The sequence below is a fragment of the Leuciscus leuciscus genome (assembly GCF_965113295.1).
Source record: "Leuciscus leuciscus genome assembly, chromosome: 16".
NCBI lineage: Eukaryota > Metazoa > Chordata > Actinopteri > Cypriniformes > Leuciscidae > Leuciscus > Leuciscus leuciscus.
The window spans coordinates 25977096-25996648 of record NC_138740.1 but is presented as its reverse complement, the minus strand read 5'-3'; the positions used below and the strand labels follow the sequence as shown (position 1 = coordinate 25996648).

General features: G+C 38.2%; 1 protein-coding gene and 1 long non-coding RNA gene across 4 annotated transcripts in view; both read left to right on the top strand.

Moving 5' to 3' along the window:
* vav2 (vav 2 guanine nucleotide exchange factor) overlaps positions 1–19553 on the top strand; it is a 200156-nt gene that overhangs the window by 12996 nt on the left and 167607 nt on the right. The gene's annotated exons all lie outside the window — the stretch shown is intronic.
* On the top strand, positions 1906–7096 carry LOC309478372. Its single transcript, XR_014198952.1, has 2 exons — positions 1906–4893; positions 6109–7096. It is a non-coding gene; the product is annotated as an uncharacterized lncRNA (long non-coding RNA).

Below are 19553 nucleotides of genomic sequence, written 5' to 3'. Positions count from 1 at the left end.
AACTGTATGTTACATACTATTTTAAAAATAAAAAAGCACGCCAAACAGAATGCATAATGATTAAAAATTTTTTTGTCACATGACCCTACTGAGATGCATTATTAATTCAGTGAATGGTTTATCATCTTGACAATAAATCATTATTACATTTTTAATATACTTTTGTGTAAAAATGTCTTGGCAGTCAAATCAGATTAAGAAATTATATATTATATATAATATGATTTTGTGAAAAACATTGAACTCATTGTTCTTGATCATTCACTGCATGTAAATAGAGGGCCAAGTCAGTGAGCTTATTGCATTGTGGGATTTCTTGTGCAGTATTTTGGCAAGTCTATTATGCAAATCCTAGTTATTTATGGATAACGTAAAATGTGTTTATACTAAGCACAATATTAATACTTTAGAACTGAGCAGCAAAATGGTAGTATACAAAACCACAACAACACACCCACTAACCACAGTTTTCATGGCATTTTTCTAATAGTTTGTGTTGAAGCCAAGTGCATGTTTCTGCAGGTGCAACAGCTTAAAATAGTTTTCTGAGTGTGAGACAAGCGCTTCTGCTTTTAGTGTATGAGACTTGTGTTTCAATCTTCAGTCACATTTTGCAATCTTGTCCTTTTTCCTGGGAAGATTTCACTGCAGAATCTCTGGGTTAGACATTCATTATTCAGAAACTGCAGCACAATGTATTTCGGTGTCTTCATTTTATGACAAAATTATAAAGGTTTTGTTTTGGACAGTAAGCACTCATCTGGGAGGCTAGAGATTTAGACTTTGTGTATTTCTCCAAGTGAGAACAAAAGCATTTTATTTCCCTCCTTTTATTAGTGCTGGATTGCACCCAGCGGAGTATATTCTTGGTGTGTTTCTGTTATACTATGAATTGTCCTTGGCAGTACACACCAATCTTTTCCCCGTAAAGATTTTCTGTGCCGAGGAAGATCTGTTTTCATTTCGAAGGATTAGGTTGTCTTTGTGATGTTTCTCAACCCCCTCTTATGTTACACCAAGTCCTATTTTTATATGGATAATATTCAGCTGTTGTTGTCCAAAGGAAGAGTTTGACACCCACATAAAGAGTCGAAATAACAGGATAATTGTCTTCTTTCAAGGGTGGGTTGCAGCTAGACTGCAAACAAATTTGACTGAATTACAGTTATGGTGTTCAATTTGTGGAGTTGTTCATTTAGATGGAAACGAATTTGATAGTTTGAATTAGGGCTGGAAAAACGAATCGATAAAATCGATTATTATCGATAATAAAATAATCGCCAACAAATTTGATTATCGATTAGTCGCTTTTCTGCACTGTGCTCGGAAACCATCAGCAGTCACGTAGATTTACAGTAGTGAATAACCCATTGCTATGGACAAAACGCATATGGAAAATAGTGGAGGACTCAGAGTGAGCTGCTGTGGAAAAGGTTCATGATCCAAGTTGTCCGAAACGTGAGAGTGCCTTATAAGCGCTTCAAACAAAAGCGTAAGCGTTTACCGCATCTTGCCCTGTCGTGCTTTGACAGATGCCTGTGCAGTTTAATGCCTCTGAAGGGCCTTTCACACAGAATGTGATAATTCGGCGCGATGACGCTCTTGTATAGAAGAAATAGAAATAGAATCAAAACAATATCCTACATCTCTATGGAGCTATTCACTCCAGGCACAAACAAAGACACTATGAGTTTTGTCAAACTTCAATGAACGAGCGCTAGTGGGAACATGCATATCAAACCGGAAGCCATTGATTATAGTTTATAAAGTTTTAAATATGGATATTTTTCTTACAAAAGCACACCGCTTCACATCAAAAGGCCTTTATTATCTGTGGTACCATTTATTCCCATTATAAAGCTTGGAAGAGCGAGGATTTTTTTTAATTTTTAAAAAAAAAATATAACTCCGATTGTATTTGGCTGAAAGAAGAAAGTCATATACACAGGTAGGATGGCTTGAGGGTGAATCAATTATGGGATAATTTTCATTTTTGGGTAAACTATCCTTTTAATGTAGTATAATTACTATGTTCAGACGAGTGAATGTGCGTGTTCCCATACCTTGTAAAAGTTAACATTTTTTGCTTTTGTTTATTATCATTTTTAATTTAGTCATTTTAATTTCTACTTTAAAATAGTAAGTAATCAGTTGTTTTTAGGCTTAGAATGTAACGTTTGTATTTTAACCCTTTTTTCCTTATGTGCTGTACATAAATACATTCAGTATATTTGTTTTCATAGGCTTTATATTACACATTGTTTGGAGGACAGCACTGGGTATGTGGAATAACATTTTAAACTAATGGATTAATATAAATTTTTAATTAGATAATAATTTTTAATGTATAATAATTTAGAATTTTCATCTGATTAATTGATTAATCAGACACATAGGCCTTATCGACAGATTAATAGATTATCAAAATAATCGTTTGTTGCAGCCCTAGTTTGAATAGAATGCAAATTTTGGAAATGCTGATTAAAAACACTGCCTTTTGTGCCTATTTTTTGTGTCTTTTGGGCATGTTGTTGCTTTTAGGAAATACAGTAGGCTATTTTAAGCAAAATTGATATATTAAGATATAAGATAAAGAGCATTTGAGTTTGTCCTTTTAGCATTTGCTCTGCCATTTCCCCCGTGGCAGCCAAGCTATTTTGGCCATAGTTATTGTCAAATTGTCAAAACTATCACAACTCAATTTTTAGCTCTTCACTGGCACGTCATAACTTTAACATTTAATTGTCAGCCGAAGTTCCTTTGCTATGGGAACTAATTTGAATTTCCAACCTTAATCCATTATTTCTGTTAAGCAGTTTTTGTAAACCTTTGTGTTTGTACATTGTCCTTGTTCCTCTGTCTGGATTCATTTCACTGTTCTGGTCAGATTTCACCCTATCATCTTTACGCTCTGCTGTGACCTTGGCGGCGGAGCGTTGTTGGGAGTATGGAATAGCGTTTAGCCCGACCAGCTACTTCTAGACGGATTCCTGAGATGATGAACTGCGGATTCTAGGCACATTAATCTTCTTCCCAACGCTTCATCTTTCTGCTAGACCTCACCCAGGCCTGCTGCTGCATGGCATTACAAACAGACACACATGGCTAAACCAACACGTCACCCTCCTCCTGTAGCCTATATCTTAGCTATAATCCAGATCACTTTTGCAGGGTTTTCTTGATGACTCGCCATAGTGTGAGTCAGTCACTTTCATGCATGCACTCTGTGGTTTCTGTGAAGCTAATATGCAAAAAAAAGAAACTATTGTTGGATAAATCAATATATATTTAGTTAACCTTATTAAACCTTTAATAAACCATTAACCTTATATATATACCTTTTTTATATCTTTAATGGAATATCATGTTTCTATCATCATGTTTGCCATCTTGGTTTTAGTTATTCACTGCGCTGCACAAAGGATGTGCAGTCTTAGAATTTGGCTTAAATGTGGCAGCGTAATTACATTGCCTACGTGTCATGCCTTAAAACGCTACTTTGATATGCGGCTCCTCTATGTTTTGGAACACTGCAATTGTGGCTGCCTAACAGTACATAAAAATCATATCCATCTTAGCTCAAGGAGTCATCAGTAGTGGCGTAATGTGACGTTTCCCTTTATTCAGAAGCTTTTTCCTGCATTTGTATGCATGTTATTGCGTGCATGGAAATGAGGATTCGACATTCTCCAACACTAATGTCACTTTGTGCCAGTGCTTCACAGGGACGTTTGCCATATCTCACCGATGTTTGATATGTTTGTTTAAATGTCAAGCTCAAATGCCATGATGAGGTGGAACTATTGACCGTTTCACACTGCTGCTCTGTTTCCATGCAAAGGCCAAATTTAGGCCCTGATTTAACCCAAACATCTAGTTTGAGCCTGAAATAGAGCATGTTGATTAACTTTTGCTGCTTAAATTAGTCTGTAATCAACAGAAACGTTACAGGTCATTTAGCATCACCTGTGCTTAACTGCAGAGGGAAAAACGGAAAAGCATCCATATCCAAATCCCTCCTCACCTGGTTTAATGAAATTCATTTGGCCTGTGATGCATATCTCTCTAGTGAGGCCTCCTATTAAGAGTTCATTTCCCTACTGTGTGCATGTCCTTATTAATGGCTACAATGAGTCTAGTCCCCAGGCTAGAATTAGTCTTGTCGGTTCATTAAATCAGTCTGTTCTTTCTTTTTACCATACCATTTTTGACTGATTATGCTCTTGTGTTTTATTTTGCACAGGCACACTGGCTTGATACCATAGACGGTTTTGTCTGCAGAGTGGCGGGATTTGTTGGGGTTCTGGTTGTTGCCTAATGTCTTTGCAAGTTCATATAATGGAGTGGGCACGTTGTCTGGCCTCTCAGACACTCAGCCTCCATACAAGCTGACATCCATATGTTAGAGGCGCCTGACCCCCAAACCTTTGCAGACACCCTGTCTCTTTCACTTTCAGTAATTAGACATAACCAGGTCGGACTGATCCTGCAATGTTTTCACCAAGGTTATTATAGTTTTGCACTTTTAAAATAATTTTTATTTTAATATCATTTTCAAATTTACTATAAATATCAGTTTAATTTTCATTAGTTTCATTAAGCAGATTGATATTTTTTGTTTAGTTTTTATTTTGTGAACCCATTTCTATTTAGTTTTTATTGGAGATGCACCGATTTCCCATTTTTGTAAGTGTGACCTACATATCGACATTTTTCTCAGTGCTAGAGGTCAAACGATAGTGGATTTTATCGATTAATGATAACTAGGTTGGACCACGTTGGCCGATAACCGATTAATCAACCAATAGTTTTTAAAATAGATACTGAATGAAAACAAACAACACATAAAGTGGTGCTGAACTTTACTTCTTTTGTCAATTCTTTGAATTTTAGGTCTACGTTATTGTCTTCTGCGTATCAGAAAAAATTCATATTGTCATCGCATGCATGATCAGACGTACCACCGAGTCCTTATTTGCACATTTCATTTGAAGATGACATGACATATGTGTGCATACACGGTGCTGTGAAACATGCTGTGAAACAACTGATCCGAGTTTGCGATGTTCCGTGCAGAAACCGGTCTCGTGCACTTTGCGTGTTGTTTTTACATATTACATATTGTTACAGTTATATTTTCATATACGTTGGTAGTCAAACTCCAACTCTGAACACATCGTGTGGAAAATGCAAATAACACTTTTGGGCTACTGTACTGGTACACTTATGACACGTGTATGAATGCAAAGCTAAATAGGCAGAGGTGAACGAACAGCAGCGAACCGGTCTTGTCTGACATTTGAATTCTCTGCTGCTATACGATCTCGTGTGTAATACAACACAGTGATTGGATTAAAAGAGTGTATTATCATGAATAATACGGACAAACTAATGGCGTAAATGTGTACTCTCCAGCCACTGCAGCCAGTCTCCACTATGAAATAACCTCACTTTTCCTGACGTTTGTTCAACTTTGCTTTTTCAACCGGAAGAATGAAATAGCCCAGAAAAAAACTAAAGATTACCACTTTTCCCTTAATAATAAACATAATGAGTGCAATTTTTGTTTTCATTGATGTTCAACCGGTACATATCTGTTAACATCTCGAAAAATGTGTAGTAGGGTTTCATGAACCTTTAAGGTATTTAGGGTTTGTCTTTTTTTAGTGTGCTGCTCAACAGCAATCTTAGCCAAGTTAATTAGGTAAAGTTGATTTGTTATACTTTAAGGTAAATAAAGGAAATCCAGACACTCCTTTAAATTAAATAAAAGCAAACAATAGTGGGAAATGTATATCTTTTAGTACAGTTTTAACCTTGTAAAAGCTGATTAAAATAATGTCCACAGGACTCTTTTGAGAAAACATCTGACCAAAACAGAGTATTTTCACACTCTTTTTTTGTTTCTCCAATTAAAGCATTTCATAGTTTACGGGAAAGTAGTAATGGAGATTTAAAATCAGTGTTTCAACCAAACGTATGATAGAAAGTTGGAAATAATTACTCCTGGTTGTCCTATGAGCTGAATGGAGATATTAAACTGGCCCGAGATGTACTCTGATGCTTCTGCCAGTTAGCTTGTCAAAATATTTGATATTTGAATTTGAGAAACTGCAGCATGTGATCAAAGTGACATTTTTTATTTTTTTTTAAGGTTAGAACAAGGCTTAAACCTAGTCCCAGACTAAATGCATATTTGAGCTGTTTTAACTTAAAGCAACTTGAGCTGACATATCTTTAAATATGTCAGTGCCACTGTTTTGTTTCAAGATGCACACCAGTAATGTTTTTCTTTTTTTCTTTTTCGAAAGCACATTTATTAAAGCTACTTAAATGTTCTTATTGAACTATGGCCTAATCCTGGCTTAAACTAAGCCCTGTCTGTAAAACCAGGCCTTAAAGTTTATTCATCGCAGAAAGTTTGGCTAATTAGTTTGACTAAGAGACAAGAGTTTTTCTCCCAGTTAAATCAAGTGCGAGAGACAGCCAGGGGAAGAGCAAACAAGTTTACATGACTTTGCTTTTCACTTTATGGCACAAGTTCATGAATGTTTGAATGAGCCAAAATCATCATGGCAGCAGAGACATGAGACAGAGACACCTCTGTTCCCAATATTGAGCACTAATATTTGCATGTACACCTATTTCCTGCCAGACAAATGTCCCTCAGGTACAACCTAAGACTTATCATTGAGGCGTTGGGGAAAAAACCCAGAAGTGAGAGTATGATTACATTTTCCCCCTGTCAGTATGTGGCTTGTGCTTCATACAGGTAGGGGAGTTAGACTTTTTGTCTTATGTTTATTAAAGTCTGATAAACAGAGAAACATGTGATAAGGTTTAATTTGATCAAAAACATCAGTCAGATTAGATTATGGATATAAACATCTGATTATTTCTTTAAAATGTATTTGGATTCAAATAAACTAACCAATCAGAGTTTCTTTACATGCAAGATGAGTAGTAATCATTTAGTGTTTTACACACACACACACACACACACACACACACACACACACACAAACACACACACACACACACACACACACACACACACACACACACACACACACACACACACACACACACACACACACACACACACACACACACACACACACACACACACACACACACACACACACACAGAGAGAGAGAGAGACAGAGGTCTGCTTGTTGCATGCACAAGGGATTGAGGTTTTCATTTGGTGAGTATTAAACCCATCTGTTAGTCTATGTCTCCCTCAGGAAGCATCAATGCTTTGTCTTGTTCATTGTGTTGTGTGTTTTCCAGTCATTAAAAATCATGTTAAGCAGCAAAGAGCCTTATTAGATTAGTGCTGGAGGCACACATGAAAACATGCATTAAAACAGCCTCCGCACATCCAGTGAAGCCAGAGTAGGCGAACTCACTCATACTCTCCATCACCAGCCTCATCTAATTTAAAACCATTTTACATGTACATAAGTCCTTGGAGATTACAAGTCTTATTATTAAAGTACAAGGTGAAGTAACTTTCTTTTAAAGGTGCTCTAAGTGATGTCACGCATTTTTTAGGCCAAAACATTTTTTGTCACATACAGCAAACATCTCCTCACTATCCGCTAGCTGCCTGTCCCCTGAACACTGTAAAAAAACACGGTCTCTCTAGACACCACAGGCTCCACAAACGGCAACAAAAACAAACTGGGCTCACCCGCACCACGAAACACAACAAACAGTGCTCCAGCCAATAACTGGCGAGAAGTATTTGAGGGGTGTGGTTTGGGGGTTAGTGCGCGTGGACATGAAGGGGGTGTGGAGGAGAGACGAGAGAGAAGCATGAAGAGGGAAGCTTGAATTATGGCCGACACACGATTAAAGAGACGACGTTCCGATGAACAAATTGTAAAGAAGAGGGACAAGGATAAGGAACGCACAAAGTCCCGAATTTACATCGGAAAAACCCTCGAAATGTGGCGAGAACTCCGCCGGCAGAAGGGCTTCCAATCAGACATTCAGTTGCTCTGTTTTTGCAGAACAGGTAAATCCATTTTTCTTTCTAATTTGACGTTCATGTTCGCCAAACCAACACAAGGATGTAATTAGCTAGAACTATGCAGTCAGCGTTAGCTTTGGTGAATACAACATATATGTTTCAGCTAGTGATCAATCTCTATTGTAAATGGTCAAGCAAATTCACAGTAGGGCGACAATTTGTGTGAATTGTTTTCACCCACTGTTTGTTATGAATTTGAATGTTCATTTATAGGCTATTGACAACTTTGACTAAATTTGTTTACGACACCGCCTTTGTTTATGCTCACTGGGAAACGCGAAGCTAACGGTATCTTGCTATTATTGCGTCCTTGTATGGGAGCTAACGTTATAGTTATAACCTCAGGTGGCGAAACGATTTTAAGACAATGTTTCTCTTTTTCTGCATTCTGTTCTGCAATATATAAGCATTTATCTAACTTGGTGACATTACACATTGAATGAAGTATCAGTAAAACTTAACTTTGTTTTTAGTGACTACTTTGACTTTCCTTTATGCCGGAAGGGAGGGGAGGAGGGAGGAGACGGGATGAGGAGGAGGGAGGGTCTAGCTAGCCTCCGTTTTGTTTGACAACAATTTGAATGTCAACACTCCCGGGATCGCTTAGAGCACCTTTAAACTATTTAACCCTTTCAAGTGATTTACATTAATGCTTTAATGCACATCTGTGTCACTTAGAAAACACTCAAAAAGCATTGCAGATAGATAACAAATGTGTCTTTCTCTCTCTCTGTTTTTCTCTATCAATCATTGTATTGTTTTAGTATACATGATGTGCCATAAGATGGTGTCACATTCAATATCGATAGATATTGATTAGGCTTGCTGCGATAGTCGGTGTTGCGCGGTGTTGCACGGTGTTCAGTCGCAACACCGGTTTCATCAGTTGCCCACTGCGCCAATTTTTCCAGTTTAAAGCGTTAACGCAATTAAAACGCAGTATCCATTTTTTTCTTCTGTCACCCGTTGACTAGCGTTGTATGGAAAAACTTTTCGACCATTCAAGCGTGACAAGACAAAAGAGGCTGTGCTGTCTGTCAATGTCCTGCCTATGTGACACACACACACGACGCACAGAAAGACACGCATCAATATGGAGTTCACTTTTGGGCTTGAATGAACCATAACACACACAGATTATGCCAAAATGTCAGTTTTGTCAAGTGTCCTCATAAGAGTGCACTCTGCTATCTTTTAACACATCTCCGGCGAACGGCTTCTAAGCGCAAAAGAAAAACTCAAGCGCAGTGAAATGCAACGACCTATGTGGAGTTTCCTGATGGATCGAGGTTGTTCCTGAACTTAATTTTCTACGTGCAATTCACACGAGCTCTAAGCGCGCGCGAGACTGCTGCGAGTATGTGCTTGGAGCTATTAATGTCGTGAAAAATACATAGAGGACACTTACAACGCGCTGACAGGTATAATTAAACTGCGCAAGTCAATGAAAGCACGTAGCTCTGACAAAACCACGCGCACACAAGTTACTGACTGACAGCATGCAGCTTGTTCCGCTGTACATAGTCTAGTTAATGCTATAAATTTCAACCAAGTATATAGAGACCTTATTAAACATTCCACACACATCAAAACATCTGTGATGTACATCTGTGACGTTCACGTGTACCTGGTCACTTCATGTGTTTTATCTGATCGGATATCTATCTAATCTTGAAAAGACCAGGGGTAAATACCCTGAAAGAGATGGCATTTTTTCACATTCCAGATGAAACCGTACAAAATGCATCTGGTTGTTGAAGTCACATATGTAATTTTTATTCCTCTCAAAATGGTAATAAAAATAAACATGCAAGTGCGTGTTATAACGGCTCCTGGTAGCCAGATATGACAGCGCTACTGCAACATGCATCGCCACAGATATGGCCCGCCACAGAGAAGTAGCTGAGTATCTCTTCAGCAAGTCGATGTACAAAATGCCGCAAATGAAACCGAAAGTTCAGCGTCACATCCTGAAGCTCAACACATAGTCGTCTCTATTAAAAATAGTGACACTAAATTATCTTACCAGTGCTGATGCTGCTTTCTCTCCAATTGCAGTCTTTGATCTTGAAATTAGCTGATTATAAATAAAATGAAGCTCATATTTTTCTTTTTATTGACGTGACCTCTGTTGAATTTGCATGTAGCACTGGAATTAATGATTAGATTTGTATTCGTTTTGCAGAGATCAGTAAAACCACATGACTGACAAGGTTTATATAGGCCTATTGGAAATCTGTTTTCAAAGTCTAATTTAAAAATGAAAACAAACAAACTAAAAACTAAACAAATTTTATGAAAAAATTGCTTCAGAAATATTTAAGGTTCTGTACTATTTCTATGTTAGCCATTATTAATATTTAAAATATGTTTATGGGTATTTATACATATAAAGGGTGATGGGCTGTGGCACTGTGTTTTACTGGCAACTTAAAAATGGTACTTCATGACAAAAAGGTTGCCGACCCCTACTATAGATACTATGGAAGAACAACGGTGGTTTAAAAAAATTATAATTAAGAGTAGAGTCCTAACTCAAACAGCCAGAATATTTCAAATTTACCCAATACAATTATTAAATGTGTGGTGCTGTCAAATCAGGTGCTGGTGCCACCATCTGTAGAACTCAAATGTTAGTATGGTGCCCTGCATTTCTTATGGATTATTGAATGTTGGCATGAATCATGTGAAAGGACCTTACAAAAATTTGACTCTTTGGTTTTGACAGGTTTTTGAGATTATACACTTTATAGATTAATCTCTGAGAGGAAAATAAGTAATTTCACTTACTTTCAAATTGCCGTGCTGCAACCGTTTTGGTTGGTTGTCTAGTAATGACTGATGGCCTCTAGACCAAGGATTGTGATTGGTTACTGCTGCAGGGGTGGAATGTTAGGAGACTGATCAAACAGTAATTATGGTGAAGGATTGATCAGGAACTGTCAGTTTGGCTGATGGGCTGTTGAGCAAAAGGCATTTAAAAAAAAATATAATACATAATTTATGAGTAGATGATGATTCAGCACAAAAACTGGTTCTGCTTCAAATCGTCCAAAGAATAAGAAATTGTGAAATTGACTCCTCTTTTAGATCAAACTCTATGTCTCTTTGTGAAACTTAATACTTTTCTCATAGAAATCAGATGATGAATTGCAAATATTTCTGCTCAGACAGCAGAGTGCTCACAGTGGTGTGATTTCACTGTCTGTTTAGGCTGGAATGCCTTGTAGTGGAATGCCTTGTAGAATACAGTCCTAGACATTTCGGGTTGCATGATTGCATCCTCTCTAAGACAAGAGCTTATATACAGTCTGGTTTTATTTTGTGAAACAGTCCGTCCCCTACAAAAATCAGAAGTGTCCACATTTCTTAAATCTTGCCTAACAAGCCAGACCCTCATACATGGCCCACAATAGCCGTGTTTTCACTGTCGGGCCAAAAGCGAGTGATATGATGCTAAAAGCTAAAAGTTTACGTATGTTTCTAGGTTATAGCTAAACAAAACCTGTAATATTTTAATGTTTAAATTATTTTCTGTAGAATTCATTCTGAAGAACTTCTCATTTTAATCATATTCATCTTTATATATTTATTTAATATAGCACATTTCAGTTCAGCACTGTTTTACTTGGAGTGGTATGTTTTTTTTTTTTATATCCAGTATCCATTTAAAAAATATCCGTTGATTTAATCGGTTATCGGCACGTACGGTCAAACCTAAATATCGGTATTGGTAAAATCCACTATCAGTCGACCTCTAGACAAGACGTGGGTACGGAAAGTGTTCAGACCCCCTTAAATTTTTCACTCTTTGTTATATTGCAGCCATTTGCTAAAATCATTGTTCGTAAAAGTATTTGTTCGATTAGCCAAAAAGTTAATTTTTTCCCTCATTATTGTAAACACAGCACCCCATATTGACAGAAAAACACAGAATTGTTGACATTTTTGCACATTTATTAAAAAAGAAAAACTGAAATATCACATGGTCCTAAGTATTCAGACCCTTTGCTCAGTATTTAGTAGAAGCACCCTTTTGATCTAATACAGCCATGAGTCTTTTTGGGAAAGATGCAATAAGTTTTTCACACCTGGATTTGGGTATCCTCTGCCATTCCTCCTTGCAGATCCTCTCCAGTTCTGTCAGGTTGGATGGTAAACGTTGGTGGACAGCCATTTTCAGGTCTCTCCAGAGATGGGTTTAAAGCTGCCGTCGGCAACATTTTTTTGATCATATTCAGTGTAATCGACACTATAATCCGACAGAACAACATAAATAAGGTGGTTTTAGAAAAAAACCCGAGCTTCTAACTCCACCTGGAGCGTGTTATTTGTTTTGCAAAAATCCAGCGCTCCCGCTTCATCAGGTCCAATCAGCGCAGGGGGGTGTGAGATCTGACTGTCAATCACAGGTCGTGCACACGCCACAGATCCCCCTCACTCGCGCACGTTAATATCACATGCACACGCCACGCCTGAAGTTCGCCTGGAGATTGCATGAAGCGTGATGGCGGAGAGAAAATCTACTAACAAGCTTCCAATTCCTCGGTTATTGCTATCTATGGATAGATTAGCCAGGGCAGCCTACCTCCGAGTCCATGGTGTTGATAGATGCTGAAGAGACGGACGCGTTCACAGAAAATCAGGTACACACGCACAGTGACGCACTGACGAGCACGACCTCGATGGGAGGGTGCTCGCTGGTAGTGGGGAGGGGCATGAGAGTTGTAAACATTCAAAATTTTGGCTAATCGACCCAATCTGCCAGACTTGCCGACGGCAGCTTTAAGTCAGTGCTTTGGCTGGGCCATTCAAGAACATTCACGGAGTTGTTGTGAAGCCACTCCTTCATTATTTTAGCTGTGTGCTTAGGGTCATTGTCTTGTTGGAAGGTGAACCTTCGGCCCAGTCTGAGGTCCAGAGCACTCTGGAGAAGGTTTTCGTCCAGGATATCCCTGTACTTGGCCGCATTCATCTTTCCCTCGATTGCAACCAGTCGTCCTGTCCCTGCAGCTGAAAAACACCCCCACAGCATGATGCTGCCACCACCATGCTTCACTGTTGAGACTGTATTGGACAGGTGATGAGCAGTGCCTGGTTTTCTCCACACATACCGCTTAGAATTAAGGCCATTATGGATTATGGAGGCCACTGTGCTCTTAGGAACCTTAAGTGCAGCAGAATTTTTGGAATTTTTGCCTTGCCACAATTCTGTCTCTGAGCTCTTCAGGCAGTTCCTTTGACCTCATGATTCTCATTTGCTCTGACATGCACTGTGAGCTGTAAGGTCTTATATAGACAGGTGTGTGGCTTTCCTAATCAAGTCCAATCAGTATAATCAAACACAGCTGGACTCAAATGAAGGTGTAGAACCATCTCAAGGATGATCAGAAGAAATGGACAGCACCTGAGTTAAATATATGAGTGTCACAGCAAAGGGTCTGAATACTTAGGACCATGTGATATTTCAGTTTTTCTTTTTTAATAAATGTGCAAAAATGTCAACAATTCTGTGTTTTTCTGTCAATATGGGGTGCTGTGTGTACAATAATGAGAAAAAAAAAAAGAACTTAAATGATTTTAGCAAATGGCTGCAATATAACAAAGAGTGAAAAATGTAAGGGGGTGAATACTTTCCGTACCCACTGTATATGATTATAATCAAGTATTTATTTGGTTGAATTTTTCATCTGTCTCTTCCCTATGCCTTTGCTGATGACGGACTAATATATCCGCATATGTCATAAATTACATGCACTTTGGTTAACTCATACAACTCATAACTCCTTTTATCTGACTGTGAGCGCTCTCTGTTGCTCTGACTGAAAGGATATAGTCAGATGGTAGAGATCACTTAAACCTCCTCAGATCGCATAATTTAGTGGAAAATTAATAGAAATGCTCGTTCTCTCTTAAGAAATGTGACAGATTTGATATTTTATCTATATGTTTCTAAATGCGTAATCCTTTTGTCTTAAAGCCTTAATGGAGTTGTTTTGTGCATTCCTGTGATCACAAATAAATGGAAGCAGGTGTGACTAAGTATGTGTTCTTTTTTTATGTGAGATAACGAGAAATGGGTAGCACTGCGGGCTACTGTCCCGACAGTGGAAACACAGTTTGATTTTGGCCTCGAGGTCCGAGGCTATTGGCCCCGCCTGGCAGGTTGTTAGCCCTGCCTCGCACTGGCCCGACAGTGGAAAAACAGCTAATGACTCTGTGCTTCACATACTTATAAATGCTCTGAGGCCATGGAATATTCAATTTACATGTATTGCGCTTTTAACAATATTGTTTCAAAGCAGCTTTACAGAAAATGCATGCATCTACTTTACTATTTAGATTGATTTGTTACCAGAGGTGACTGTGTCTAAGTAATATATTTCAGCAATGTACATATACAAATCACACAGTTAGATAACAATGTATTAATTTAAGGCAGAAACAATTAGCTCATTGAAGTAATTTTTATGAATAAAGGGACGAAGGGCAAATAAAAAGAGGAAAGGTGGTTCTTCTGCCCCTCTTAACTTTTCCCCTCTCTTTATGAGATTAATCATTTCTCACAGACTGCCATACTTGCCAGGATCTCCAACTTTTTATGAGCTTATATTTTCTATTAAGCACAATGAATTATGGATCCCCCGCAATTCCTGGCTTTTGCGGAACTGGCTGTTAGTGCTTTCCCCTCTCTCTCTACTGCTGGCTCAGACGTCTAATGGATACGGAAAGCCTCGCACCAGGTCCTGTTAATGGTCCAGCGCTCCTAAATTAAGGCTAAAAATACTCTGAGATATGGAAAGAAGGAAATTGGTGGGGGAAGGCAGGACGGAGAGCAGTGGACAGCAGGACCTGGGTTCAGGGTAGTTGTTGCAGAGAACTAACAGCTGAGCCCAATGTTAGCCTCGAGTCCACTGGGAGGGAAGGAAGTGCACTGATTGGGATGATTGCCAAGAATTCTTGTCTAAATTCTGCATGAAATACAGGATGTTAAAAGGTTCATTGTATTTCATACAATGGAAGTTATTTTTTTATTTTATTTTTTTTAATAGCTTTGGATAAAAATAATGTTGTGTCTGTCTATGTTCTTAAAAGTCCCCCTGAAATCAAAGTTTTTTTGGGAAAGCTGTTTTTTCGATCACTTATTCAAACATTTACTATGTTATACATGACAAAGGGCATATAATGCACTATATAGCGGATAGGGAGCAATTCAGACAGTTTAAACATGTTTTCCATTGGGGTGAATGAAGTCTGGTTTCATGTCAGGGTCACACAAACTTCAGACACGATAACACAGAGCGGATCATATGCGCAAGTCTGCGTGGACCACAAAATGTATCTGAAGCATCTGAATTCTACACAGAATGCTACATTTTAAAACCAAACATTGCAAATGGTTATACATGTTACATGTTATCAAAGCCACCGTCGCATCATACATATGTGAAAAAAGCTAAATTCACTTTCCTTTTAAAGACACCTGTTACCTGTTAATTTAGTTGTGTTCTCATTCCAAATTGGAATATTTGATACCATTTACTGACTTTAAAGGGACACACATATATTCCAAACATTTCATATGCATCTCTTAATAATCAATTATAAACATTGGACATGGTGTCATATACACAGCATATTAGCATATTAAAAACAGCTGATGTTGCAAAAGAGGATGATTTAGTCACCCAGTGCTGTAAAAAAACATTGTTTGTTGGAGTACAAAATGCAAGAGAACCATGTGCCCGATCTGTAAGCATTACTCAGAATCCATTACAGCTATGTAGGAAACCTTTTCATTTCTATTAGCCTTATGACTATTTCCTTTGGCTTGAATGGAATTCACATTCATTTTTACAATAATATGGCTTATTCTGCAGTGGTTTGACGAATAGAGCTTGGCAGGTTGTACCCATGTTTGCTGGTGAAGTGCTTAGTTGAGCAGTCTCATTGGTCATATCCTTACAGTTAACATGATTTCACTATGTAAGTGTGGTGCAGTTAATGTTCCTTAGTTACAGAGCCTGTCAAAAAGGACTCTTGGGATAGGGTAAAATTTGTTGGCAGTTTTGGATTAAAATGGAAAATCCTTCCCCCCGCCAGTTTTAATCATGTCAATGCCCTCCATAGATGTATATCTCTTAAGGAAAGAACTAGATCGTCCCCTTGGTGTGGTATAAAGAAACAGATGTAAAGGACATTGCCTTGTGTTACTGATTTGAGACCAGTTGTACAATTATTGTAAAAGTGGTCAAGATTTGGATTTACATCAGAAATCAGTTTAGAATTGAAGGTTTCAGTCAAGCTCAGCTGCCACATGGAGAAGCTATTATTTTAAAACCTATACAACCACTTCTCACTTCCCCCACCAGGTTCAGTCACAGTTCTGCACACTCTTAGTGGCTGTTTTGCTCTGCATCCCATGATGATCTTCAGTTCTGCAGCCTTGCTTTGAACCTTGAGATTAATGTCTGCAAACACTCTTGGCTTTACACAAGATAAGCTGTCATATGAACTGTTTATTGTAACACTGCATGCTTTTATAACATATTGAATTGTAAAAACAAGAGAAAAAATATTACATTAATATTATGTTAAGCTCTTTTGGCGGCATTTTTGACTACCACAGAAAATAATACATTATTAGTTATTTTGAAATTACTTTTATAAATTATTTTTACCCTTAGCTGGTTTGCCTTCAGATTAATCTCTTCGCACTCTTTTTTCCCTACTGGTGAGCTTTAAGATTCTCCCAAACATCAGTATTGGAGGAGAAGCAAGTCTAATGATTGGTATAAGTTAAAAAAGTGAGTGGAGCCGCAAAGAGCAAGTTCAGGCCTGAAACGACTCAAATACTAATTCTAGAGTTGGTCGATGGGCTATTGATTGTGGAGCGACTGATTCTAATCTTAGAGTCCTCGGGTGAGTTATTGATAACAGAATGTTCCGGCTGTGTTTAAAATGTTTGTCTAATTGTTGGTTGAATAATTAAGGGCTCTGGTGGTTAACCTCTAACACCATCCTGGTGTGTTTAAGACTCGCTGTTGATTGCAAAAAGCGCTTTGCTAGCATGTGTTTAAAGCTGACTCAAGCCTCAGAGTGGGTGCAGTTTAGTCATCGCTCTCCTGCTTGGGAGGATTTGGGATGTTTTAAGAGGTTATTAATGTCTTTAATATTTCTGTCAATAGTTTTTAAGCTATCAACAGACACTAAACTTCCTGACAGATTTTTTTTATTCTTAAATGCGTCTGAAAACTAGATGGGAAAAAAGCGAATTTAACCTTGCAACTAAGGTCTGGTCACCTCCTTTTTTTATTAGTGTTCAGGCCTGTATACATGTGAGACAGGGGCTGTGGTGGGGCTGATGGGACTCTTTGTGTGACCACACGAACCTACTTCCTCCCATGCTGTACACGTATAGATAGCTTGCTTTTGCTGTATTAGAAACCAGACCATTTGAAAGAGAGAGAGGATGGCAAAAATTGTGAGTGTCATGGCCATGCACACAGCAATTTAAATTTTAATTGCCTAGATTTATCTTCTCAGCGCAGTGTGACGGACTGATAACTGGAGCTGATAACTCTGAAACTGTTTGTAAAGCGCTGCCACCAGCCAGATATGTGAGCTCAGAGAGGGAGGAAGGCACATGTTAGCCACTTTTCCACCGTCGAGCTGAACGGTTCTAAGAACGGCAAGGAACGGATCCAGTTATATTTCCCTGGACCCTGGTTCGGCACGGCACGATTACAAACCGTTCAAGGTAGAATGCGTGAAGTGACGTCACAACTGTGACGGAACAGAATGGAACGGTAGAGCAAAGATAACGTTTTGAACCGACGGTGGAAAAGGGGCCATTGCTACCGTGCTCTACTTGCAGCCCACAGCTGATGTAAACTACTCTCAAACCTGTAGTCTGCTTGGAACGTGCACAGAATGCACCGTGAGACATATAACTTTACAGTACTAAACTTTACAAAAGCAAATGTCTTGAGTAGGGCTGAAACGATTAGTCAACATTATCAACAACGTCAACAATAAAAAAAATTGTTGACAAATATTTTTGTTGTTGAATAGTATTTTAATCTCATATGACCTGTTTTAAGGGTCTGCAATAACACGGTTTGACCAGTGGGGTGCTGTAGCGCAATAATACAGCCCTGCTGGATGCTAAAATGTTAAAATAGGTTTAGTTATTGTTTTAGTTGTTTTTGATCCATGTGACCTTAATAAATAAGGTTATGACTCCAAAAACGACTATTGTTAAAGACAATCAGTATTAAAATAAGAACAAATTACAAATAGTGTATTATGTGCAAAAATGGGTTAAAATCACATTACATTCTAACATTGTAACATTACAATTTAAAAACAAAAATAATGATTTTATTTTTAAATTCACTAAACTAAAAATTTAAATGAATACAAACAAAAGCACAGACTAATTAACCTACATTTGATTAGGTCTACCCCATCACAATAGTCACTTTACAGTTACTGCTATCATAAAAATAAAGTTACTTGTAGGTTTAAAATTCTATTCTATTCTAAATATTGCACATTTATTGTTTAACAAGAAATATTTTAGCACTTTGTATATTTTAGTCAGAATTATTGCGTTCCGTCTGTTTTCGCGCATGTGCGCGGCGGCGCTCGTTCACTGAAATCTGTGGAGTTTGGCGGAAATTCACTCCTGACTGCAAAATGGAAATATTTGCATGAGTTTCTAACATTTACAGATGAAGAATATACCTATGAAATGTAGGTTATGAAATGTAGGTTATGCACTGTGGAAAGCACAACATCTCAAACACATTACACAGCTGCACAAGTATGTCTGTCAGTAGGTTACATGTATCTGTCAGAGCATCTGACGGGGCAAGCTGCTTTAAATGAACGGTAAACGTGTAGTTTGTTGCGAGGTATGTTGTTATGGAAAGAATGAGGCGGGAACCAGCGAACATTTAATCACTTTATTAATAAAAACAAACACAAAACGAAAGTAAAGGCGGAAGCCCCTCATGGACGACTGCCGCACACATAAACAAAACATAACATCGGTTTAAGCTCAGGGAGACGTATTTGCGCGCTTTGGATGCGTGTTGCTGTCTCATATGCGGGGCTGCCAATACAGCCTGCTGCCGTTCCTGTCTCTTTGAAATGCAGACAACATGCTGACAGAGCAGGTTAGTTTTAATATAAAACAAAGTCTCAGCTTTTAAATTGTCAATTATACTACAACATTCTAACAGTTAAAGCGCTCTTTAATGTGGCGTGACAGATTACTGTAGTGCCTCAGTTCAAGAGACACATGAACTGATCATCTCTTCCTCTTTACTACTGGTTACAAATAAACATTAAAGGTATAGTGGAGGATTTTCCCGAATTTTAGAAAAGAACCGCCCTCTCCACTTTTTGAAAAAAATGCACATGCGCAACACTCTACCTGCTCCCGAAAGGGAACGCCTATTAAACGTGCACGAGAGACGGCTAGCATCGCTATTCATAGCTTACATT